The 22,034-nt window shown below is 43.7% G+C and overlaps 1 protein-coding gene across 5 annotated transcripts in view; it reads left to right on the plus strand.

Annotated features, from left to right (window-relative positions):
* The window catches only part of HTR4 (5-hydroxytryptamine receptor 4), a 303,769-nt gene that overhangs the window by 253,092 nt on the left and 28,643 nt on the right, over positions 1-22,034 (plus strand). The window lies entirely within an intron of this gene.

A 22,034-nucleotide genomic window follows, 5' to 3' on the forward strand; every position in this document is an offset into this window, starting at 1 on the left:
CTGCCCCTGCCTTCATATCTCCCAAAGGCCAGACTGGGTGGGGAAGGTCACAGGGGGGGCACCCCTACATCTCCCAAAGACGAGGCTGCAAGGGGAAGACCTTTGGGAGATGGGGATGGTTGGGAAGGAGGCAGCCCATCCCCATCTCCCAAAGGGCATATCAGGCAGTGAAGGCTGTGTGTGGGGGGGGGCTGCCTCCTTCCCACCCACCCCCACATCTCCCAAAGGCTGAGTTAGGTAGGGAAGGCCACGAGGGGTTGTCTCCATCCTGCCCCTCCCCCACATCTCCCAAAGGCCAAATTTGGTGGGGAAGGTCACCGGGGAGGCCTCCATCCCATGCCCTCATCTCCCAAAGTACAGGTCAGGTAGGTAAGGAAGTGGGGGATATGGGCTCGCTTCTTTTCACCCACCCCCCACATCTCCCAAAGGACAGGCCAGGCAAGGAAAGTTTGGGGTGGGGGGGCTGCCTCCTTCCTACCCCCCCCCCCCACATCTCCCAAATGACTGGGTGGAGAAGGCTGCTAGATCCCCCTAGCTCCTCTGAGGAGAGGGTGGGTGGGGAAAAGCAAAGAGTGTTCTGATTCCAGCTGCAGGGTCATGAGGAGGTGTTGTGAGCCCAGATCCTGTTAGGGAGGACTCTTCAGGGGAAAAGCCATACCAGGAGCTCCTAGATTCACCCAAGTCTCAGCAGAATGAGAGCTTAGTCAGCCAAATCTTCAACAGGCAGAGAGCTCTGCCTAGCAGGAGGGAATGAAACTGCAGACAAACCAGGGCTTAGATTCCAAAACTTTGCAGGAGTTCGCTCCCTGCCTTGCTAGTCCACCTGGCTCACCTGAGCCAATTAAGCAATGCCAACTATGTGCTAGGAAAGAGCTCCAGGTTAAAAGGCACTATACCATGTTAGCAAACAGGACTGAGAGACTGCTGACAGCCCATATTAACTTGAGGCTCGAGGCCTGGATTATGGAACTGCTTCTCCTGATGTCATTGGACTGGCTGAATGAACCCTTGATTCACTGGACTCTGTCTGTTAGATTCTGTCTGTCCCTCGGCATTCTAAAATTTGAGTCTAATGGCACTTTTAAGACCAACAAAGATATATTCAGGGCATGAGCCTTCATGTGCATGCACGCCTCCTCAGACAATGGAACAGGAATCCTAAGAGAACAGATATAAGAAAAAAGCAAATTAGTAGCAAATTATTAAACAGCATCATAATGTCCAAAATATGCAGTACTAGCAGTAGAGCCCGCTGTCCAAAAAATACAGCGGGCCCTAGGGGAGGGTTTGCTTCCCCTCCCCATGTAGGAAAACGCTCTCCAGGCCCCGGGGCTTGGGGAGCATTTTAAGGGGACAGTGCTGTTTTAAAACGCCTGCCAAGCCCTGGGAAAGGCCCAGATCGCCTTCCCCGGGGCTTGGAAGGCGTTTTAAGGCGGCAGTGCTGTTTTAAAACGCCCTCCAAGCCCCGGGGAAGGCGATCCATGCCTTCCCCGGGGCTTGGAAGGCATTTTAAGGCGGCAGTGCTGTTTTAAAACGTGCTCCAAGCCCCGGGGAAGGCGATCCGTGCCTTTCCCGGGGCTTGGGGAGCATTTTAAGGGGTGGAGGCCAGGGAGCCTACCTTCACTCTTGGCGGCCAGCAAAGTAATGGCCACCGTGGAGCGAAGGAAAGCTCTGGTGGGGAGTGGGGTGGGTTGGGAGGCGCGAAGCGCCTCCCAATTGGTTGTTGGCCAGGCAAGCAGCCAATCAGCAGCCGCGCTGCGCATGGCTGCTGATTGGCAACTTGGGGGTGGACTGACCAGCGGACGGGCCAATCGGGAGGCACTTCGCGCCTCCCGATTGGGCCCTCCGCTGGTCAGTCCAGGGGAAGGGGCCTATCGGCACCCTTCCTCATCCCGGACAGGGCCTGCCTTCGGGCCCCTTACTCTTTTATTTAGTCCGCGGTGCCGCGGCGCCGCAGGGCTGTTTTAAGATGATCATTCTTTGCTAGAAAAGCAAATCAGTACTTTGGGTTCAGTTATCATTCATAAAAACATTGGGGCAAAAAATAATGTCAAGGTTAGTAAATAATGGCAGACACTTTCCCAGTTGTGAAAAGAAGTAATTAAAAGCGACTTGTTGCTAGCCCCATCCATCTCCACCCAAGCATGGAGGCATCCCCAGAAATGACAAGCCGAGTTTGTTATTTTGTCCTGAGAACTGAGAGTTAGATTCTAAATAGCACTGTATACTTACTTACATCACATAACAGTCTCATTGTCCCAAATAAAATTAAAAGAAGAGGGAATTGTAAGGAATGTGGATTTAAGAGTTGAATTAGCATATCTAGTGACATAAGAAACGAATTTCCTTGTTGTATACCATGGGGCTGATTGTGATAGAAGAATTGAAGAGTGATCAATCAGTGAATCAGCTTTGAGTACCCAATCACGTACATCAGAAGTATTGGCTGATATGTGCAGTAAGTCATCTGGTATGGAATAGCATCAAAGAATGGAGCTAAAAAAATCAGATCAAGTCCCGTCTTTGCTCAATGAGAGCTTAAAACTTCGATGGCTTAAAGATTCTGATTTGATTGTGATGTCTTTCTTCCAAGATTTCAGAATAGCTAAGTGGGCATGGGCTTTGAATGAGGGGAAACCAAGTTCATCAGGACTGCAGGAGACCCTTTTGGAAGAGCCAGGATATGTCTGAAGAAAAAATCCTGAATGGGCTCCAAGCTGTTGATTATTTGTTCTTTCCAGCCCCAGATGTTGATGCCATATAGTAGGTGAGGAATGACCTTGGCTGCAAAGAACTTTGACTGCAAAGATATGGTTATCAGCAACTCAGTCCTCTAGTTTATGTAGGAGGAATTTTCCATAGAGTTTAAATGCAATATTTAGTAAACTAAAAGGGCGGTAGTTTAGTGGGTCGATCTTATTGCTTTTTTTGTGGATAGGAACCACTATGCTCATCTTCTAGCCATTGTGGAAAATGCCCGATTCATTTTTCTGAGTAAAGACCCTGGCTAAGACTGGGGCCCGCCAGGGAATGCTTTGAATAGATCATGTGGAATAAGGTCTTCTCCTTGTGATTTATTGGATACTAAAGATGTAATAAGGCCTCTGAGTTCAGCCTCTGTTACTGGGGGCCAAGCTGGTAAATTTAGAGAGTCAATGGAAATAGCCTGGGTGTTTGATCCTGTGGATGGTGGAGAAAGTGGCCAGGCTCCAAAAGTTTTTGAAAAGTGTATTAACCAAGGCCCATTCCTCACAAGGACCAATGTTGCCAATTGGTTCCTGAAAGCAGAAACACTATTATTAAAAGTGCAATCTCGGCGTTACGCATACCTGTCTTTGTAGTGGAATCCAGTAGCGTTTCAATCGTTTCCCAAAATCACTAGAAAGGAAGCGATTTTTTCCGAGCTTTGTCCCGCCCCTGACAGTCAATCAAACGAACATTCAATGGGTGGCTGTTATCATGCTCCCGAAAAGCCCCTTTGCCTTTAAGAACAGGGTTAAAAAAAAGAAAAAGAAAAACATACGTTACAACGAATATGCCTTGATTCCTCCTAATGTAGAGACCCATCTAGCTGGCATGTGAGCTGGCAAGACATCGTTACTATGCTCCCCCGAGTGAAATCCCCCCCCCCTGCATGGGCACGATTTTCAGCCGAAAATAAAGGGAACTTGCAAACAGGGCTGTGTTGTGCTTGGGGACAGGGGAACTTTAAAGCACTTCTGTGGAGGGACTGTAGCCAGAGAAGCCTCGCTGGATGAATGAAGGCTCACCAGTTCGTTGCTTTCTGCTCACTCCGAGAAAAAAAAATGGCAATCGCTTCGCCGGAAGTTCGGAGGAGAGAGCCAGGGGGAGGGACTTTGCTGGAACCACAACAATGGGAACGTACAGGTCTTTTTCGCTAGTGTTGCAGATTGTTTGCAAGAGTGTAGCGCTTTTCAGAGGATGAATCCACTTTTCTGGATTTCCCTTTAAGCGCTACAACGAATCGCTTTTTGCGGGACTGTTTCAGGAGTGTGGCAGATTGTGTGCGACGTCATGCGGAACTGCAAATTAGTAGCATTTACAATTTGCAAGCCTTTTGCAACATTGAAGTCATGCGGAATGGAGCCAAGTGTTTCCAGATATTTGGGCTTCAACCTGTTGGAGTGATTTTGCAATCTCAAAAGAAACAAGGTTCCAGAATTGAGACTCATTTGTCTCCTTTGTTGCCAGATTTAATTTGTTCCACATTTGTTTAGCATAGTCAACTTTCTTACTTTTCAGGAAACTCTTATATGAAGATCTTAATCTGATGAGCTCTAACATCCTGTCATCCTCTCTATTATGACGGGTCAGCCTCATACATTAGACTAGCTTTTTCCTGAAGGTTTTACATTCTTGGTCAAACCAGCCATTATTAGGGTAGGATAATAGCTTTAGAGGTTTATTGTTGATAAGCAGAGGTGGGATCAAGCTAATGATTTTGTCGTAGTGTTCTATGGCGTCATGACCAGGCAGTAAAAGGGCTGAGTGCAGGGATTTAAGGTTATCAGCTTGAGCTATATTATTTTTACCTGCTCTGACCATTTTGTACCTGCTCTGACCAAAATATAGCTCAAGCCCTTCTATAGCCACGAGATATACCTTCAGCGAGTTCAGGAATTGGAGGTAAAATAATGTTGTTATTATATTTAAGTAAGAGCTGTAGAGGACAGTGGTCACTTAAAGGAGTGTTACCCACTTCAAAAAAGACCACCTCTGTCAGTAAAGCAGGTAAAACTGCTATATAATCTATAGTGTTAGCACGACAGGAGGATAAAATTGTGAAGGAACCACCAGACTTCTCAAACGTAGTGCCATGTAAGACATAAAGATTAAACAAGGAGAGCAATTCCAATAGTTTTAGACCAGGCTTATTAATTATAGGGTCTTGTGAGTGTTGTTCTACTTGTTAATGGTTCAGCATCCTCTTGGAGAAGAGTGACAAGTGGAGTGCCCCAGGGATCTGGCCTGGGGCCTGTGTTGTTGAACATATTTATAAAGGATTTGGATGAGGGATTTGAGGAGATAATTATTAAATTTGCAGATGATACTAAACTGGGAAGGGTAGCAAACACAACACAAGACAAAATCAGAATACAGGATGATCTTAATAGGCTCAAGAACTGGTCTAAACTGAATAAAATGAAATTGAATAGAGACAAACGTAAAGTTCTGCATTTAGGTAGGAAAAACAATATACACAATTATAGGATGGGGGCAGACTTGTCTTGGCAGTAGTATGTGTGAAAGGATCTAGGAGTCTTAGTAGACCATACATTGAACATGAGTCAGCAGTGTGGCTAAAAATGCAAATGGGATTTTGGGCTGTATCAAACGGAATGTCATGTCCAGTTCATGGGAGGTGATGGTACCAGGGCAGACATACTGGAGCATATCCATAGGAGGGCAACAAAGATGGTGAAGGGTTTTGAGACCAAGATGTATGAGGAGTTTGTCTTCCTAGGGAGAATTGCTGTGGGACATGACAGAAATGGGACAAAAAGGTGAGGAAAATGGAATGGAGCTTTGGTAAAAAAGAAAGAATTCCCGAACCAGAAGGCTGTGAGGAAAGACTGGTTGACTGCAGGACAGACCAGTTCCAATGAATGAGGGAAGAAGAATCTAAAAGAAGGGTGACTGGAATAAAAAAGACAAAATGTATCAGGTAGGAAGTGAAGAAAATTGAGGAGAATAGGTTATTCTCTGCTTGTCCTACAGATGTAAAGATCCAGAAGTTCAGTGTTGGTGTAGTCATAGAAAATGGTTGGATAAGACCATCTTTTAAAAAATGAGTGGCATGGTATGCCCTTCTTAATGTTCCTGAGTTTACCTGGACTTTAATGGTAAAACCTAGTCATTGGTTAAACTCAATGCAAAACTAGCTGTTGTGATCCTGTTGGACCAAGGGTGTAATAATACTGGGTTCAGGGCTGCTCTCTGATTGGTGCATACTGTGAATGGCTAATATATAAGACAAATCGTACTTAGATATTTATGAGATAACTACTTGGGGGGAAGGTGTTAAGTTTTAGCTTAAGCGTGGAACCCACAGAATGAGCAAATGGCCCTTTCATAGCAGATTATTGTACTGTTTGAAATTGCACTTGCAAGTGAGATACACATGGGCTTTGATTATTTTATCTTACAAACCAAAGTCATTATAAATGAGCTAAAAGGTTTGAGGAGTTCAGGGCACTATCAAAGGAATCTGTACTGATTTCTCAAGCCTCCTGGAAGTGCCAAACTGCCCTTGCTGCCAATGATCATGTTTTCCATTTCATACTTATGATTTCTGTATTGTAAAACAAAAGTGTATTTCTCTTTATCACTGGTTTCCCTGACCAGAGGTTTTTGGAGTCTACCTGCTGACTTCTGCCATCTGTTCAGGTCAAATGTTCTAGAGTTGAGCTGCTGCAATAGTCTCTTACAAAGTCTCAATAGTCTCTTACAATAGTCTCTTACATATTCTCCATTGACAGCTCCAACATAGTGCAGGCTATAATGGGTTATAGTAATAGCAACCAAAGTATTGTGCTAAGTACACCTTGGGCAATGCACTAACTCTTGTTCCTTGAGGTTAGGTACCCTGGAGAAAATATTTCCAAGGGAACACTTGGCATTCTCAAGTGCACAGAAGACACTGGAGAAATGTGAAGAAGGGAGGGGGAGAGAGAAACTGTCTGTATCCCCTGGCTTCATAGTTAATTGTGCACTTTTATTCCAATCTGTCTGAGCCAACTGGTTTCACTTGGCATAGGCCAGAAGAACTCAGTATAAGATTGTACACACATACACACACAATACCTTTATTGGCATAAAGCAGATTAGCAAAATGAACAGAGATAGTCAGGATACATCAAGCAGTTTAAGTTTAAAAACTGAAGACTACAATCTTACCAAATATTGTACTATAAAAGGCTGGCCACCTGCACTGTCTACCACAATAGTCATCATTACCTACCTTGTCAATTGGATCTGGAGTTCTTTGGAGAGTGGTTGAAGATAGCTTTAGGAGATCCTGTGTAGTACATGATGTCATCCTGAAGCTCAGAATTAAACCAGAGGGGTGCACACCATTAAATTACTTTAAAGAAAAATATTATAGAATGTCACGTCCTTGACTCTGCAAACATTTAGCTACTGCTTTCATTTGTTTGGAGAGTTGTCAGAATTGGTGGGAATGGCTTAACTTGGAAATTGATAGTCCAGTTCTACATCTCTGTAATGTGGCATCATGGCAAGCTATAGGACAATCTATGGACTATGAATGAATGAAAAGAAGTGCTACAAAAGTTATTAAAGAGGTACAGAGGAAAGCATAGGAACAGTTTATGTATTTTAATCAAATACGCAATGCTTGCTAATGATTCTTATGGACAAGAAATATTTCAACAGCACACCGAAGCTGCGGAAAATATTAAAGAACATCTACCTGCAGGACAGCAGACAAGAAAATATGACTTTCTTCTATTAGAGTGTATTCAAAAAGAGAAGAGTCATTTGTTGTACATCCATGAAGCAGTGTCATAGGGACCAGGAATGGCCTGATATTCTATATCTGCAGTGTCAATGGTAGTGACTGGTAAATTATTAACTCTGAGAATCTACTATTGGACAACCAAAAAGGAAGCCTTCAGCTACCCAAAACAGAAATTTGAATGATCAGAGTTCTCAGAATGTTGAATCTCACAGATTTCTCCAATCCAAGCTATGTCCGGGGTGATATGCTATAACAATAGTTACAATTTTAGCATGCCAGAGTGGAAGGCGAAAGGACTGTCCATCTGCAGAACTCTGCCTTCTTGTTGAATCATGGTGCAGATGGCAGCGCCATTTTCAGAGCTATAGACAGTATCATTGTCATAGCTCTTTGAATGGTACTGCCATATGTACCGGTTAAACAGCTTTAGAGGTGTAAGGGCTTTGGGCCAACTGGATTACTTTCCTAAATGATGTGGAATTCTGAATTGGGACTGGATACTACAATCGGCTTGGGAGAAAATACTCCAAGGATGCTCTCTTACCCTCCAAAAATTCCAAGGATATTTCACTGGGTTGATCATGCAGACATCTTTGAGCCATACAAGGAACTTCAGTAACTCAAGGAGAAAGCAGCTGATGCCAAACCTTTCAAATGTTGCTTTCATTAACAAATACCAAACCATCTTAAGTAAAGTATATTTCATTCTGTTATGTTTGTGCATGTTTGCAGGTATTAGAGAGTTATTAATAAATCTGGACAAAAACTACTTTTAAATACAACTTGGTAATATTTCTTTTCAGATTTTCACAAATAGATAGGAAGCAAAACAGGAAAGTAGAATGGCAAAAGACTATAGCAATGTAAGAAGAAATTGTACATCCTTATCCATGGTTCCTCTATATATTTGTGAAACAGCTTGGGGGGTGGAACGTGTCCAGCTGCCCAAGTTGGAATAGGGTCAATCAGGGTGCAGCCAGCAACACTGGCTGCACCCTGATTCGCCCTGCCCCTACTGCTCCCGCCCTCCCTCTCTGGACGCTACCCACATTCCTCTCAGATGCACAAGAGACAGAGAGAGACACACACAGAGCCCTGCCAGACCAAACATGAGCCCTCATTCCCTCCTATCGCTCCTGCTGCGAGGGAGGCAGAGAGAGACACAGAGAGAACAGCCCCAACCTGCTGACAGAGACACAGAGAGAGCTGTCCCTGCTGCCATGGAGGGAGGAAGGGAGGGTGGGAGGGGGAGAGAGAGAGAGAGAGCTGCCCCAAACTGCACACCAGCCTTCCTTCCCTCCTACAAACCAGCCCCAGTTACCTGCTATTTCTCCTGCTGCCACGGAGAGAGAGACACAGAGAGAGCTGCACCTGTTGTGATGGAGGGAAAGAGAGACGGAGTCAGAGAGCTGCCCCAAACTGCACACCAGCCCTCCTTCCCTCCTACAAACCAGACCTGATTACCTGTTATGCGTCTCGCTGCAAGGCACACCAAGAGGCATGCAGCAACAGGGAGAGACAGAGAGAGACAGACAGACAGACAGACACACATCCCCGTGTCCCCTGAGTCTTAGTGCCCATTTCATTCCTGCTTGCAATGGGCTTTCTTGCTAGTTAGATAGATTTGTAACTTGTAGACAGATTACACCCAAACAGTGCTTGTTAATGGTTCCTAGTCCTCTTAAAGAGAAGTGACATGGAGTGCCTCAGGGATCTGCTCTGGGCCCTGTGTTCTTAAACATCTTTATAACTGGTTTAAATGAAGGAATAGAAAGGATGCTCATTAAATTTGCAGATTATACTAAATTGGAAGGGGTAGCAAATACAGTAGCTGTCAGAATCAGGATTCAGGATGCCCTTGACAGGCTGGAAAACTGGGCTAAAACTAACAAAATGAATTAAACAAAGATAAATGAGTTTAGGCAGGAAAAAAAAACATGTTTATGGGATTTAGGGAATCTTGTCTTAGCAGTGGTACATGCAAAAAAAATCTAGGGGTCTTAGTAGACCATACAGTGAACATGAAGCAGAAATGTTAAACAGTAGCTAAAAAGTCAAATTCTATTTTGGGCTGTATCATCAGAGGTATATTGTCGAGATGACACGAAATGATGGTTATGTGAGGATCTTCAATTGCCCAGGAAAGCAAACTCTTGACTTGAAGCAAATTATTTCATTTATTGAAGAGGAAAGTACTCTCATCAAAACATTCTTGAAACTGTGGCAAAAGATACAGGTCTTCACATATATTCCCCAACCCGTCTCCCCTTTCCATGGGAATCCAGAAAGGTGGGAGACCATCACATAGCCATAAACTCAGATAAGGGATTCAGCTCTAAGAATGAAGGGGGGGGGCACAAAGCAGATGGGTAGGTTAGAGAGGAAGAGAAGGGGAAGGGCGGAATTCAGGGATATGAGGGTCCATAAACAAAACAAAGGAGACAAGCTGCCCCCAACTTTTACAAGGCTGTACTCTACATCAGTGGTCCGCAACCTTTGTCAGGCTGCGGACCGCTGCACCGGGGTGTGGGGAGAGGGCGACCCGGGGCTCCGTGCGTGCGCGGCAGCCCCGGCGCAATCGCGCATGCGTGGACTTGCCGTGCGTGCGTGTTTGCGCCCCCGCTGGACGCAAATGCACATGCGCAGCAAGTCTGCGCATGCGCGTTTGTGCCACCGGCATGCCAGCGGCCGCGGCTCCCTCTCCCCGCCCCTCCAGGCCGCAAGGAAATCGGCCGCCAAAGCGGCCAATTAGCTTGCGGCCCGGCAAGCTTCTCTTCCCGCCCCCTCCCAAAGCAAGAAGCTTGCCGGGCCGCAAGCTGATCGGCCGTTTTGGCGGCCGATTTGCTCGCAGCCTGGTGAGGTTCTTGCTGTGGGGGGGGGGCGGGAAGAGGGAGCCGCGGCCCAGTATCGAGGCCTTCACGGCCCGGCACCGGGCCGCAGACCGGGGGTTGGGGACCACTGCTCTACATACCTAACTACATAAACATCACTATTTTATTGTGAACCGCCGTGAGACCTTTTGGCGAACGGTGGTATATAAATCTAAATATAAATAAATATAAATAAATCACTAAATCATTGCAGAAACAACAGGATTTTGACAGGAATCACTTTATTCCACTCTGTTTAGACCTCACTTGGAATATTGTTCTGATGATGTTCTGATGGATAAATTGAAGGACTGCAATCTGGATTTTCAGATAGTTAGGTAGATAGGGAATTGGTTAGAGAACTGCACTCAAAGAGTTCTTGTCAATGGTGTTTCATCAGACTGGAGGGAGGTGAGTAGCGGGGTACCTCAGGGCTCGGTGCTCCGCCCAGTACTTTTTAACATATTTATTAATGATCTAGATGAGGGGCTGGAGGGACTACTCATCAAGTTTGCAGATGACACCAAATTGGGAGGACTGGCAAATACTCCGGAAGATAGAGACAGAGTTCAACGAGATCTGAACACAATGGAAACAATAAAGATAAGTGTAAAGTTCTGCATCTGGGTCAGAAAAATGAAAAGCATGCCTACTGGATGGGGGCTACTCCTCTAGGTAACACTGTGTGTGAACGAGACCTTGGGGTACTTGTGGATTGTAAACTAAACATGAGCAGGCAGTGTGATGCAGCGGTAAAAAAAGTGAATGCCATTTTGGGCTGTATGAACAGGGGCATCACATCAAAATCACAAGATGTCATAGTCCCATTGTATACGGCACTGGTCAGACCACACCTGGAGTACTGTGTGCAGTTCTGGAGGCCTCACTTCAAGAAGGACGTAGATAAAATTGAAAGGGTACAGAGGAGAGCGATGAGGATGATCTGGGGCCAAGGACCAAGCCCTATGAAGATAGGTTGAGGGACTTGGGAATGTTTAGCCTGGAGAAAAGGAGGTTGAGAGGGGACATGATAGCCTTCTTTAAGTATTTGAAAGGTTGTCACTTGGAGGAGGGCAGGATGCTGTTCGCATTGGCTGCATAGGAAAGGATGCGTAGTAATGGGTTTAAACTAAAAGTACAACGATATATGCTAGATATCAGGAAAACATTTTTCAGCAGTGGAATAGGCTGCCTAAGGAGGTGGTGAGCTCCCCCTCACTGGCAGTCTTCAAGCAAAGGTTGGATACACACTTTTCTTGGATACTTTAGGATGCTTTGGGCTGATCCTGCGTTGAGCAGGGGGTTGGACTAGATGGCCTGTATGGACCCTTCCAAATCTATGATTCTATGATTCTATTGTGTTCAATTTGTGCACCATAGTTCAAGAAGTATGTTGACAAACTGGAGTATGTCCAAAAGAGGGCAATGAAGATGGTGAGGGGTCTGGAGACCAAGTCCTATAAGGAAGCTTGAAGGAGCTGGGCATGTTTAGCTTGGAGAGGAGACAACTGAGAGGTGATATGATAGTCAGAACAAGGAGGAGCCGTAGCCCGGTACTGACTGATCTTCGGACCGGTACTGGTCTCCAGACCGGGGGTGGGGACCACTGATATAGATGCTAGAAGAAGTTATTTTCTGTTGCCCCAGAAGATCAGATCAGAACCAATGGATTGAAATTAAATCAAAAGTGTTTCAGCAAAACATTAGGAAGTACTTCCTGAAATAAGTGTGGTCCCTCACTGGACAGGCAGTCTTGGGAGGTGGGAGGTGCTGTTTCTTTGGAAGTTTTTAAGAAGAGGCTAAATAACCATCTGACAGCCATGCTGATCATGTAAACTTAGGCAGATCATGACAGGGGGAACAGGAAGGGATGAATCAGTGCTTGGCTCTCGTGGTCCTATCTTACATTCCAGTTAATGCTGATTGGAGTCAGGAGGGAATTTTTATCCAGGCCAGATTGGAGGGACATTCTGGATTTTTGTTTTACTTTCCTATGGGTATACAGCATGAATCACTGGGAGAGTGGGGGGTAGTTACGAATTTCCTGCGTTGTGCAGGGGATTGGACTGGATGATCAGCTCTATTTCTGTATTTCTATGGAGAATTAGAAAACAAGCATGCTGAACTATCGAAATTGAAGGCATGTCCAATAAGTGAAAAGCTGTATGTAGTGACACAAACAGGCTGGACTTCAGAAGAGTAAATTTTAACAAACTTAAGCTTATGTTGGGTAGAATCCCATGGTCAGAAAAAAAACTTAAGGAGATGGAAGTTCAAGAAGGTTGGTAGTTTCTCAGAAGTGAAATACTGAAGGCACAATTGCAGAAAATTTCCTTAAGAAGGAAAACTGGGAGGAACTTAAAGAAAACTGGGTGGCTCCATAAACAGCTTTCAAAAGAACTAATAAAAAAAGACTTATTTAGGAAATGGAAGGAGGACTTAAAACCAAGGAGGAATACAAACAAATAACCAATGCTTGTAGGGAAAGTGTTAGAAAAGCTAAAGCTCAGTATGAGCTTAGGCTACCAAGAAATGCTAAAAACAATGAAAAAGGTTCTTTCAAAGTAAGAAAAAGAATAGGGACACGGTAGGACCATTGTGGGAACCAAAAAGTGACATAACAGGTGATGGAAAGAAGGCCAAACTGCTCAATTCCTACTTCTCCTCAATCTTCTCTTGTGAGTGGAATCATGTTCAATGTGGCATTGTAGGCCGTGACTTCTTCGGGTAGTAAAAAGTTCCAGCTCTTCAAGTTCAATGTGGCAAAATCATTTCACGTGATGTGGGATGGGAACTGTGGCCTAGGAGCACTGTAGGGGTAGTCCATAAAAACCTAATTTCTTTAAATGAACCCAAATCCCCTGGGCCAGATGAACTGCATCCAAGGGTACTAAAAAAAACTTGTAGGTGTAATTTCTGAGCTTTTTGTCCATTATTTTTGACAATTCTTAGAGAACAGGTGAAGTGCCAGAAGATTGGAGGCAGGCAAATGTCTTCATCTTCAAGAAGGGGAAAAAGCAGGATTTGGGTAACTACTGACCCATCAGCTTGATGTCTATAGCTGGCAAAATTTTGGAACAAATCATCAAATGATCAGTCCTTGAGCAGCTAGAGTGGATGGTTGTAATTACAGCATTGCTTCCTCAAGAACAAGTCATGCCATATCAATTTTTTTGAGAAGTAACTCCCTTTCTAGATCAGGGGAATGCTGTGGACATAGTTTTCCTTGATTTCAGTAAGGCTTTTGATAAGGTTCAGCATGATTTTCTTTTTTATTCATAATATTTTAATTTAAAATGTAAACATAGATACCATGATTCATGCATTCATATCAGAATGAGATGAGCAACCAACACCCAAAGTCCAGGAAAAATGCCCCCTCAAAGCCCTTTCTACAACATGTACCAAATCTCCGCTCCATCAAAATGTATATTCAATGGGCATTTTAAAAAGGAGACTTTTTCAGCAATAATAATCAACCCTCTATGGTTACTAGCTCTCAGCAATCCCTACATTATTTATTACCTCCTTCCCCTCTACATGAACCCATTCTGTAACTTTTGACACACCATATTGGTCTCCCACTGCCCTCTTACTGGTTTTGTCTCTGGTCCTTCACTGGGTCCTACCCCTCCTATTTTATTTTTGCTTCAGTCGGTTCCATGGCATGTCGCAGCACCACAGTGCTGAATGGGGCATTTTTTAATTGGCAGAAAGGCAGGATTGGGTTTTAATACAACCCCCCTGCCCTCCCCCCCAAGGTGGAACATTTCTGCCATGGCTGCATCCATTGGGACACACAAATCCAGGGCTGACCAGGTCTGTCACAGTAAAAGGTTCCCTGTGGGGACACAGAAAGTGGCAGTGCATGCAGCTCTGCCACAACACACTGGCAGCTGCCCAGAGTGACTCCGCTGGTGCAGAATCGGCCCGATAAGACTCTTAAGTCACTGTTTTGTATGGTATCAGTGAAGACGGGCAAAAATTATGCAGTAAGAAGTGTGGTGAATGCCATCATTATTAGCAGCTTATGCCCGGAGAAGAAGCATGAAACAGATAATAAAATAATGTTCATGGATCCAGATTTGAGGGATTTTCTTAGGTCCTTGGTACCATTTTTATATCTTAATGGTAGTGACTTACTGGGGTTTTTCCCCTACATATTTTATTGTCTGTGGAGTCATTCTTGATTAATAAGGAGGTATAAAATGAATAATAAACAAGAATAAATAAGTATTAGACATCTGACAGGTGTGCGCATTAGTTTCAGTCTTTTCCACTTGTAGAGACTGATAACTAATTAACCCCTTTAGTGACTGGCTTTAAATATTGTGCAAAGCACCCACTTGAAGACAGCACAATGTGTTACTACAATTAAATTAAGAGATGACTGAGATCAAGAGATTGCCTGAAGTACCTAATTGGAACTAATTAGGCAAAGTGATTTACAACAGAGAATGGAAGCGAGCAAAGCAGGAGCCTCTTACTAGCTCTAAGATGCAGTTGTGACAAAGTGATTCATCAACTTGCTTATCTAGAGCAGTCTGTTCAGTTGTACTTGGAACACAGATATTCTCTTTCCATCATCCCCCCACCTCAAGGCAAAAGAGACATTCTCAGAATATGTTCTCATGAAAATAATGTATTATATAACCTTTTGGAATCCAGTGAATAATCTGTCAATTTTCTCAGCCTGCTAATGGCTAATAAAGAGTCAGAAGTTAGCAACAGATAGAATAAAACAAATAAGAGGAGAAATAGCTGTATAGATTCTAGAATTCATAATTATACTTCCCATATCACCAGAGTCCAGAGCACAACCAAATGTGCAGTGAGGGGATGTTTTTGTTTTTTGTTTAAGTGCCCAAACAGATGTCCAAAGAGGCCTGGGAGGACCAGGCCATTTATAGCAATCAGTCTACAGCTTTGCAGTAACCCTGCGTTTTGGAACAGTTGCAAAACTCACACATTTTGTATGATTTTAGCAGTTATGATTAATGTTAAGGCCACGGGGTTTAACTTTTTATTGGTAATCACTGCAGTTCCTGTATAATTGCATTTAAATTGAATTGTTCTAAATTAAAAAATCACAACAAGCATCTAAATTTGAGGCACCTTTGAATTTGAGGCCCAGGTCAAAGAAGAAGAGTTGGTTCTTATATGCTGCTATCGGGAAGCAGTAAGAATAAACGACACGAGGCGAGGGTCTGTGCAAAAAGGCCTACAGATCAGAAGGCGCTGCGGTATTTATTACTTCCCCCCACCAAGTTAGACAAAGGAGCTTCCTGAAGGCATCGTGTGCTTTCAGGATTGGTTTAGGTTACATTCCAAGCCATATAAGGAAATAGGTCAAAAGGGTCGTATCAGAAGGCTAGGGTTAAATGCAGAAGCTTTAGCAGAAAAAGGGGTGTGGTTTGCCAGCATCAAACAGCCAAACTCCTACATGCTGCTTTTTCTCTACCTAAAGGAGTCTCAAAGCAGCTTACAATCCCCTTCCCTTTCTTCTCCCCACAACAGAGGTAGGTGAGATAGGTGAGGCTGAGAGAGCCCTGATGTTACTGCTTGGTAAGAACAGCTTTATCATGGCTGTGGCGAGCCCAAGGTCACCCATAATCAACCCCAGCTCATCAGATTAGAAGTCCACACTCCTAATGTCTTTAAAGATCTCTGGAAATCCAGTTTATGCCAGCGTCTTTCTGCAAATGAACCTGTATTAGGAAAGAAGGTTGGTAAGTTAATTTCTTTAGAAACATGAAAGCTAGAAACCACCTTAGGCTTAAAGAAATGATTGGTATGCAGTACCACCTTATCCTTATGCATAATACATAAATCCTTATTTATCGATAGGGCAGCCAACATCCTTCTTACTGATGTTATTGCAAGAAGGAACAGGAGCTTCATGCTCAAAACAGATAAGGGAATTGACTTAATAGGTTCAAATGGCTATCTGGTAAGTGCATCCAGCATCCCCTGTAAGTTCAAGTAGGAAACCTATACATAACTGGAGGTTCAGAAAGAGCTATGCCCCTTAAAAACCGAAGAATATCCAGATGTCTGACCAATGATATTCCATCCTTGAGAGACAAAACCGATGAAAGAGTTGTGATTTGTCTATGGAAAGTTCCCAATCTAAAGTTAGCCTTGACCCCATCTTGGAGAAAATTCCAATATACTTTTTATCTTTGGAATCATACAGTTCACATTTTTGTTGGCACACCATTGAACAAGTGACTTCCAAGAGTGATTGTAGATCCTAGCAGTGGAGTCTCTGCATGTTGCCAGTATGCTGTTAGCAACCTCGGTGCTGTATCCCTTCCTGATTAGAGAGAGCCGTTCAGTTTCCATGCGGTCAGTTGCCACCAGTCAGATCGTGGATGCCACCTGTGGAGGAACAATGTCCTTACAGACTTACAAGATATCTGGTCTTGGAAGGGACAAAGAAATTGTTGAAGTATGTGGCCATGAAAACAGCCCCACTATAGTGCCTCTGCATCAGAGACAAAAAGCCCTAGTAGGCTTGCTAACTGTATAATGAGTAAGCGTCTTGTTTGAATGATGGTGGAAGCTAGTAAAATTGCCTTGTCCACTTTCTTATGTGGTAGAAAAAATACAGTGTCCATCACTACCCCCAGATTTTCCAGTAACTGAGAAGGGATTAGGGAGCTTTTGGTCCTGTTGACTAGGAATCCAAATTACTCTAATGTTTGGATGGTTCTTTGAGTTACTGTCATGGCCAGGTCAAAGGAACTGGCTCAGAAAAGCAGGTCATTAAGATATGGATAAATGTGAATTCCTTCTTTGCGTAGAAGTACAATCACATTCACCAGCACCTTTGAAAAAACTTGGGGAGCAGTGGATAGACTGAAGGGGAGTGCCTCAAATTGTAAATGTTGATCTTCCACCATGAAACACAAGAAGCACCTCTGAGTGGGAAAAATCAAAATGTGTAAATATGCCTCCTAGAGGTCCAGAGAGGTCAGATATTTATCCTGCTGCAATGCTTCTGCAGTAGACTTCTGGAGCATTTTAGGTGAATAAATCTGTTTACAAAGTGGAGGTCCAATATGGCCCTCCACTATGTTTCCAGTATGTTTTGGGACAGTGAAGAACAGGGAGTACACTCCCATTCCCTGTTCTGTTTTCTTATTTGGAGTAGGTGTTCTAGAGCCAAGAAGGTTCTTAATTTCTTTGTTGGGTCTTTTATCTTTGGAGAGAGGAAGAACCTGTCTGGTGGAAAGTTTTTGAACTCTATTTTGTACTCCTCTGTGGCTACCTTTTGAGCCCAGGAATGTATCCTTGGATTGCTCCAAGCCTCCTGGGAAGGAAGACGGTCGACCCCCAGTTGAAAACTCCACATCATGCCTTGAGGGATTTGTTTCTCCCTTCAGAACAGTCAGATCTGTTCTGGCTATTACTTTGGAACCTGTTAAAGTAGCCACCTCTGCGTGAGCCCTGTCTAAACTTGCCCCAACGTCCTCTGTTTCCTTCTGATCTGAATCTGGAGGTGAATTGTTGTTACCAGAAGGATGGAAGAAAGGGTTTTCCATCCCTGCGTATACATCTGGGCATGGCTTTCTTTTTATCCCTTGTTTCCATGAGGACCCTGTCCAGGGAATCTCCAAACATTTTTTCTCCTTGAAAAGGATAAGCTGTGACTATTGACTTAAAGTGTGCATGAGCTTGCCAAGTCCTGAGCCAAAGCAGTCATCGGGCCGCATAAATAGAGGCCACGGCTCTAGCAGCAAAAGCCATATTGTCTAAGGATGCATCAGCAGTGTACGCCGAGGCCTTTAAGAGTCTGTTGATTCCCTGAATGATCCTATATATGAAAACTTTAAATGCTTAGCAGTACCAAAGGGATAAGAACTGCTATACGTTCTGCAAAGATGGCTACTCAACAGTATATAAGAATCTCTCCTTACAAAACACACTCATTGCACAAAATTGACCCGTAAGGAGAGACCTATCACACTGCATACTATGGACAGCGGAGGAGCAGCCTCTGATGAAGAAGGGGGGAATCCAACAGAATTATCATGTTTTTGAATTACACTCACCCTAGGAGCAAAACTCACTCTCACAAAACCTGGAGAAATAGTGAATTGACTGTTGAAGGAAGCAAAATTCATGCAGAATGAAAAAGAAAGTTTGACACATACATATGATGAAAGTGAGGTGAAGTGCAGTACAAAAAAGAAAACCTGAGAAGAATACATAGTGAAGGTGAAGGAAAGCACCAGTGCCAAAAAGGCCATAAATTTATAGATTTAAGGCCTGTAACTTTTAAAAATGCAACCTGAAATAAATTCATTATCACCATTATCAGAATATCAATAACTATTTTTGACTTGCTTCCTGAGAAATAGGTACTGAATTAGAAATTCATTTTTGTCTGCAGTGTAATGAAGAATCCCATGAAACTCAAAAGCTTTCTTTCTGCTACAGAAATGGATCCAAGGAAATAAATGTTTTCCTATTTTCTATCCCGTTAATTTTAAATGTCAACCATTCTTGAAGCAGATAAAGAATATTAATAACAGTGAAATATGCTAACAGAATAATACTGCCTAAAGCATTTATTATAGGGCTTTTTGGGGGGTGGGGTCCTTAATTTTCCTTCTGAATTTTAAAGGTCCAGTGAAGTGTGTTGCCTGGGTATAACTGTTTAAGATTAATACTGATGTCTGTTGAAAGGTTTCATGACTAAACAGAAGATACTACCAAAAATGTCAAAACTAGAATGTCATGTTGATCAGAAACCCAGTGATCACTTTAAATGTTGTATTTATTCCAGCACCGTCTAAAACATTCCAATAAATCTTACATTTTGAAAAGATCAGCTCACATCCATTTAATGAAGTATGTAGATGAATGTACAATGCAATAAAGCAGGAGGATGTCAGTGACAGATGATTCATTAGCTGGTGAGACATAAAAATCACCATAACAAGATCTTGGCATAGCCATAAGAACTGAAAAAGAGTCTGCTGGTCAGTCCAATACTCTTTCTTGTACAGTGTCCTGTTTTCCATAGCTGCCAACCAGACGGATTAGGAGGTTCACAAACTGAGACCCAGAAGTCAGCATCTTTCTGTTGCCCCAGCAACTGGAATTCGAAGGCCTGCTACCTCTGAATATGGAGAGTCCATTTGACCATAACTATTATTAGCTATTGATAGATTTCTTTCCATTTTTAAAACCTAATCCCCTTTTAAAGCCACATATAGTAGTGGCTATCAGTACATCTTGTAACAGTGAACAACATTGTGCAAAATTATGTGTTTTGTGAAAGAGGACAGTATTCTTTCCTGAGGCCCATTTTCTTTCTTAGACACAATCAACCTGGGAATGGTAATCCATGCTTTTGGTTCTTATATGCCACTTTTTTTCTACCTGAAGGAGTCTCAAAGTAGCTTACATTCGCCTTCCCTTTCCTCTGAGAGAGCCCTGATATTACTGCTCGGTTAGAACAGTTTTATCAGTGCTGTGGCAAGCCCAAGGTCACCCAGCTGGCTGCATGTGCGGGAACATGAAATCAAACCCAGCTCACCAGATTAGAAGTCCGCACTTCTAACCACTACACGAAACTGGCTCTTACCAAGCTGTGCCAAGTATGGCCCTCAGATTGCCATATACTGGCTGTTTCTCCACCTAGAGTAGCTTGTTTGGTATCAACAAAATCTGCCTTTTCTATCCACAAGTCCCAAGCTATGAAACAGGCACAACATTTTACTAATTTTAAAAGGTAAAAAGCTAGATGACAAAAATTGCTAGCCAAACCATGCTGTGCAGCAGTTTTACATAATCTGTTCTCAGTTTACAACTGGCTGTAGCAGCAAAATCTGATAGCAGGGCCCAGGCAGTATATTTCTAATTATTGCAATACCCTTTAGCCTATTAAAGAAGATAAGCATGTGATTCATTTAGTAGCCATCTATCTTTAGTAACATGCTCAGTATGCAAACTGCAATTTGAAATAAATGCTTAAATATGTTCTTAAATGTAATGATGCTATGTACATTTATCTTCTGTTACTAAAATAGAGACATTGAGTTTTAGCATTATATCCCCCCTCAAAGAAAAATACGTATGGTGTACATACACAACTTGATGCTGGATGAAACCATGGTAACCAGGTTTTAGAAAAGCTAGCTGGGTATCTAACTAGTCATGAATGCATTCAGGGAAATAAGGTTTTTTATTATTTTGAAATATTTATGTGTATTAAAAATATGATCTTATATTAAAATTTAATGTTCTTAAACCCACTGCCCAAAAATTAGCAAAGAGAAACAGAATACAGGGGTTAGCATAAGTATAATAGTTAGAAATTAGCAGCCTGCCTGCTTCCTTGGAATAGGTCCCTATTAGGTCCCTGAAGCACTACTTAAGTAATTGTCATAATTAATAGTCATGAAAGAAGCATAGATGCATCTGCTGTGCTTACAGAAGAAATGAAGAACAGAGAGTTGAAATTAAATTTCATATTTAAGCAGTTCGGGTTCACATGAACCTTTGGTCTTTTGTTTATGTTTTTGCATCTGGAAACTAAGCCAGTTTTAAAATCACAACCTGAAAGATGCAGGTTTGAGATTCACTATGAGATATGGACTTTGCTGATGGCAACACTACAAGGAGTCATTTGTCTTCTGGGTTCTAGAGGTCTGGAATAAGTTTGGAGTTCATAGCACCTTAAAGACCAACAAGATTTCTAAATTTTAAACTTTCAAGAGTCAAAATTCCCTTTGTTAGATAGAGCTTTGACTAGAAAACGAATATCCTGGAAATGTTGGTTGTTGATGACATGTGGCAAGGGTACTTACCACAATTGTTGATTTAAAAAAAAAAGAATCCATCATAATTTCTTTCCCCTCTACATTCAGAACTCTTGTGATTTTATATCTTACTAGTAATAAAGCCCATTTGTAAAAATGGGCAGAGTAGGCGCGCTGGTCGGTGTCTCCATGCATAGGCGGGGATTTGTGGATGTGTGGTGGCTGGGTCACGGCGGGTGAAGTGGGAGAAGTGGAACGGCTTGCCAGGTGGGGGTTGGGGTTGTGGCGCAGGCGATGGGAACAGGGGAAATGCATGCGCGACAGACCGCGCATGCATGGTAGAGGGGGGTGGGGTGTTCCTGCGGCAGGGCGCCGGGCAGGGGAACCAGGCATGCGCGAGAGTCCATGAATGCCTGGCTCAGTCCAGCGCTGTGGCTGGAGCCGTGCGGCCTGCGTGGCCTAGCCGCAGCGCTGGAGGGATGTCAGGAAAGAGGCGGCGGAGCAGAGGATAAGGAACAGGTAAGGAGGTGTAGTGCGAGCGGCGAGCGGTCGTGTAAAGGGAGGGTTGGGTGAGGGTGGGAAGGGCGAGAACGCTGGGAGAGCGAGGAGGGTGGCGGAGCGGAATGGGTCCGGTGGGTGTCGGTGGGTCTTGGTGAGGTGGCGTGGCGGGTAGGGGTCTGAGGGGTGAGGGGGGGTTATAGCTCGATCGGTGGGTGGCAGTGTGTGTCTGTGTCCGTGTGTGTGGCGTAGGCAGTGGCAGCGACGCGGTAAGGGGTATTGGGGGTGAGGGGGGGTAGTCTCCGAGGTGTGTATGTGTGTATTAGTGTTGTGTAGGAAGCAGCAGCGTGGTGGGAAGGGGTTTGTTGGGCGAGGGAGGTAGTTGTGAGT

Source organism: Paroedura picta, chromosome 3, assembly GCF_049243985.1.
Source record: "Paroedura picta isolate Pp20150507F chromosome 3, Ppicta_v3.0, whole genome shotgun sequence".
In the NCBI taxonomy this organism is placed as follows: Eukaryota; Metazoa; Chordata; class Lepidosauria; order Squamata; family Gekkonidae; genus Paroedura; species Paroedura picta.